A 5,153-nucleotide genomic window follows, 5' to 3' on the forward strand; every position below is an offset into this window, starting at 1 on the left:
CGGTTATAGGGTTAAACCTCGGACTGACCTGCTGGCAAAGCCGCAAACAAGTCCCAGCTTAGAGGGCACAGCCCTCTTAGCATAATTAAGCTTGATCTTGTGACTGCTCTCTAGATCTTTCCTGGGTAGCTAATGGGCTGTGGGAGGAGCAGCAAATGCTGCCAAAACAAGTGAAACTTATAAGAACATTGTAAATTACCTTGTTTACCTCTGACTATAAAATAAAGGCTCAGCTTGCAGTCTGGATCTGTTCTGTGGTCTCAGCCAGGCACAGAAGATCCACCTAGACCCAGCTTATTCTCTTTGTCTGTCCTTTCTTCATCCTTCACCGGCCCTCCCTCAGGCTCGCCGAACCCTTGGCTGTGCTGGCGGCACATTCCTCTCCTTCTAGCTACACTGAACCTCCAAAGCACACTGTTCTGAAGGAAAGCCCACAGATTCAGAGTCCTTGGGAGACCTGTGTGATCCTTTATTGTGGCCTGGCCTGGCCTGGGATTACTCATGACCTTGAACAAACTGCTTCTAGCCTCATGGGTTCCTATCTTCAGAATATGATCAAGGTCTAGCTGCCTATTTGTTGCTAGTACTGTAGGATCATGGGGAGATAGGCTACCTCGGAGATATTGCGGGTTCTGTTCCGGACCATTGCAATAAAGCAAGTATCCCAGTAATGGGAGTCATCTGAACTTTTTGGTTTCCCATTACATATAAGAGTTATATTCACACTGTAATGTAGTCTATTAAGCGTGCAATACCGTTATGTCTAAAAATACAATATTGCTAATCATCACCTGAGCTTCAGCGAGTCATAATCTTTTTGCTGGTGTTACCTTCAATTTGTGAAAAATGCTATATCTGCCAGGCTCCATAAAGCAGAGCACAGTGGAACATGGTATGCCTGTGTGGTTTGCAAACACAAAGGAAGATGTCTTTAGTCCACTCCCCACTGGAGAGACTAAGTGAGGTGAGAAGCATGTGCTTAGCTCTGGCTTAGGCTTAGGAAACACGTTCCAGAAGCCAGTGTGCCGTATCCAGGGCTTAGCACAGCACCCTGGCACGTCCTAGGTCCTCCAGAAACACTTAGTTGGCGCTGAAGATAATGTACGATTTTAGCTCAAGGACTTGTTCTCTTCGTCTGCTGCAAGCCAGGGACCAGCTGCCACCCAGTCTCTCTCCAGCTACCCCAGACCTGGAAACGGGAGCTAAATGCTACGTGCCATTTGCTTTCCTTTGGAAACGAAAAAGTAAATCTGGTGCTAAGCTATGTCACACGAGCTTTCATGGCTGCTGCTATATTTCTTATTCCCTGTCCTGCCATACCTCCCCCAAGATACTTTCCCCTTTGAATTGTCCTCTAGAATCTGCAAGGCCCAGCTGAAGTCTGGGGGATCATATTTTCCAAGGGTGAAAAGCTGATCATCTGAGCAGCTTGTTTTCCTTCACGACTGTATGGGACTTGTTGCCCCACTGCCAACTCCCCACACATTTGTCTCTGCCTCCCAATTGCCCCCTTTTTGCTCCAAACATGCCCATCTCTCAGAGACCACTTCTTAAACTCTGAACGGAACCTAAGGCCGGGGCCAAGCCGGCGAGCGGCATTAAAGGTGGGCCTGCGCTCCCTAGGAGTTCCCGCAGTGAAGTAGGTCCTCCGCGGATGCACTTTGGGATCCTTCACAGTAGCTTCAATTTTGTTTTGTGAGTGTCAAGTCTTCTGAAAGAGGTTTAGGGACAACCACCTTCATCTTCAAGATAGGAATGATTCCACATTATAGGGCTGTTATAACTACTGTGAGGATAAAATTCAAATCATGAATGTGAAAGTGGCTTTTGAAAACAGTAAGTGCCACCAAAGGTCAGGTAACATTATTCTAACTAACATTTGGGCTCCATATATTGCCAGACTCGGTCTAGAAATATAATGAGTTGCTTATTTCTCCTTGGGGCTGCCCTCCTTACCCTGAGCTATGCGGCAAGTTTTCCAGGTGGACTGTGCCTCTTGCTTTTATCTGCAATCCCTCTGGTCCCTGTCGTAACACCTTTTATGTAGTGGCCACTTGGTCAGTACTTCTCGACCTGGGTCACTTACAAGTTATTATTGTCTTGGTCAAACTTTCTTTCCACACCTGTGGCACTAATTGAGACATTTCCAAGTGACTGAACTTTTTTTTTTTTTTTTTTTTTCCCAATCTAAGAGAAGAAGAGACACAATGTGTGTTTCTCAAAGATCTGGCATTTTAATGGTACCCTTTTAACTGGTTCACTTTTGTATGAAATGTGAGGAGCACAGATTCAGATGTAAGAAGTGTCACAAATTGAAGAGTTGAAGAATCAAGTTTTATGAAACCAGTTTCATGCCACTCAGGGTGAAACAAGAGAAAAATAGGCCAGATCTACAAATTGTTTAAGCCCACTTGGGAGTGCGTTTGGTCTCTTCTAGGATTTCCTGGAGCCCTGGAGACTGGTATTCACCATCCACATATGCATATATAAAAATATACCATCTATAAATAGCCACCTGCCTTTTCAGTGAAATTAAAGATGGGAGAGTTGGAAGAGAATTTCCTGGTATAATTACAGGGTTCAAACCTACAGCTGTTACACTCTTATAGTTCTACTCAGAGAATCTCTAATATCACTATTTTTCTACAAGCACATTAAAAAATTTTTTTTTACTTTTCCTCTAACAGTAAAACGCTATCAACAGGACATTTATTCTTGCCAAGATTGCTGACATACCTACTTTAAAAGATTAGGTGTTGCGTGCGGTTATTGTGTAGACTAATTTTATTTTATAAACTGCAGAAAATTTTCACAAGAGTTTCTGCTCCTTATCTAGGGATTAACACCAAACTCCTGCCAATATTTTTCTTAACCTTTACGCGTGCCCTTTCACAAACACTCTCCCTCACATATTTTCTGCTTAGCTGCACCTCCTTAAAAAAATCCCTGAGCTGCTAAAAGTCTTAGGTAAGAATCAACTACAGGCTGCACGCCCAAATCCACTCTGCTTCTCTGCCCCATGTGTCCACCGCCCAGCCTCTTCCGGGTGCAGACATGGCCTCAGGTGCCACCCTCCCCCCCGACCCCCCAGCTGTGAAGATTTGAATAATTGGTGGAACAGGCCTGGATGATCTAGAAATCTTAGAAGGAAGAACCGAGGAATTGTGCACAGTCCATTTGGTGAGCCTTCTGATGCCTTAATTTTGGGGAAGGTAGAGAATGTTGATTGCGTCCTCTTTGCAAAGCATGGGAGGGAGTGTACCACCATGCCTCCAGAAGTCATCAGGCGAACTGTGGAGAACAGTATGGCGTTTCCTCAAAAAACTGAAACTCCCATTTGACCCAGTGATCCCACTTCTAGGACTATATCCCAAGAAGCTTGGAACACGAATCAGAAAGGACATATGCACCCCTATGTTCATAGCAGCACAATTCACCATAGCTAAGATTTGGAAACAGCCTAAGTGCCCATCAGCAGATGAGTGGATTACAAAGCTGTGGTACATCTACACAATGGAATACTACGCTGCGGTAAAAAAGGAGTTCTTACCATTTGCAACAACCTGGATGGAGGTGGAGAGCACTATGCTAAGTGAAATAAGCCAGGCAGAGAAAGATAAATATCACATGATCTCACTCATTTGTGGAATATAATGAACAACATAAACTGATGAACAAAAATAGATCCAGAGACAGAGAAACATCAGTCAGAATGTCAAACCTCAGAGGGAAGGTAGGGGACAGTGGGGGTAAGAGGGAGAGGTCAACCAAAGGACTTATATGCATGCATATAAGCCTAATCAATGGACGCAGACACCAGGGGGGTGGGGCATGAATGGGAGGTGGGGAGTAATGGGGGAATAAGGACACATATGTAATACCTTAATCAATAAAGACATTTTTAAAAAAAAAGCCATCAGGCGAACATCTGGGCTCTGAAGGAGGAGGCTGGACTCGTGTCCCAGTGACCACAGCTTGCGGTTCCTTGAGGGAAGAGCATCAGCCAGGTGATGTTATTGACCAGTTCATCCCAGGACCATCACGAGGCCTCCGACCTCCTGTGATGGGAGTCGCTCCTGTGCCAGAGGAGTGTGCCCTACCCCAGAGGCTGAGCCACTCTGCCACCTACAAGAGGTCCTCAGAGAGACGGCTAAGGAGCTAGGACTCAGGTGCCACTCAAGAGGGACAACGCTCACAACTGAAGGACTCGTTTTAGTTCACTGACAGAAAGCTCCATGTGTCCCACCTGGGGGGCGGATGTCATCAACATGACCACAGTTCCAGAGGTGCTTCCTGCTAAAGAGGCTGGACTTTGCGAAGCAAGTATCGCCATGGCAACAGATTAACATTGCTGGAAGGATCAGAAGTGGTTTCAGGGGACCAGGATTTAAAGGCCCTGAAAAAAAAAAAAAAGCCAACAAAATTTACTCTTTGCTGCCATACCTCAGATAGGGTCCACGGAATGGTCCGAAACCCTCCCTGACCTGAAGAATAAGGCCCATTTCTCGGTTTTATTACATTAAAATAGCATGGCTGCCCAGGAGATAAGAAGACTTTCTCATTCTAGTCATTTGGGAAATTCCTGCTCGATTAGAAATGCGGAGAAGCTTTCATGCCCTTGCCCGCTAAGGAAGAACAGGTGGTCAGACCACACCAGGCCGTGTGGAAGATGCCTTCTGAAAGGCAGGGACTGCTTCAAAAAACAGGGAAAACCATCCAGGCAACGTCTGGAAAAACTCCTACACCTTAGAAAAAAGATAAGAACACACCATCCCTCTTCCCTCATTAAATTCATAACAATAAAGGGTGGGGGTGACATCCAATTTCCTATGTTGCCAAGGAATATGAAGACAAAATGGAACTCCAACTATTGGTGTCACTGTAATTCGGTACAATCTCTCTGGAGAGCAGTTTGGTAAAATGTATCAAAAGGCTTAAAAACGCTTACACTTTGCTATGCAGGTGACTGTATTCCTCTGATCTTTAAAAAATTAAAAATGCACACACAGAACTATATCTAAAGAAGGATGTTTAATATAGTTGTTAGTTTTAATAGCAAATATTCAAAACAAACGGAATATCCAAAAATTGGAGATAAATGATGGTTTAGCTCTAATTAGATTGTGAAGCAGCCAAAGATCATGTTTTTATAT

At 44.6% G+C, this 5,153-nt stretch overlaps 1 pseudogene; it reads left to right on the top strand.

The window, feature by feature from the left end:
* Positions 1-3,054: 3,054 nt before the first annotated feature.
* LOC103290612 (S-methyl-5'-thioadenosine phosphorylase-like) lies at positions 3,055-4,523 on the top strand (annotated as a pseudogene).
* The last annotated feature ends 630 nt before the right edge of the window (positions 4,524-5,153 follow it).

Source organism: Eptesicus fuscus, chromosome 11 (assembly GCF_027574615.1).
Source record: "Eptesicus fuscus isolate TK198812 chromosome 11, DD_ASM_mEF_20220401, whole genome shotgun sequence".
In the NCBI taxonomy this organism is placed as follows: Eukaryota; Metazoa; Chordata; class Mammalia; order Chiroptera; family Vespertilionidae; genus Eptesicus; species Eptesicus fuscus.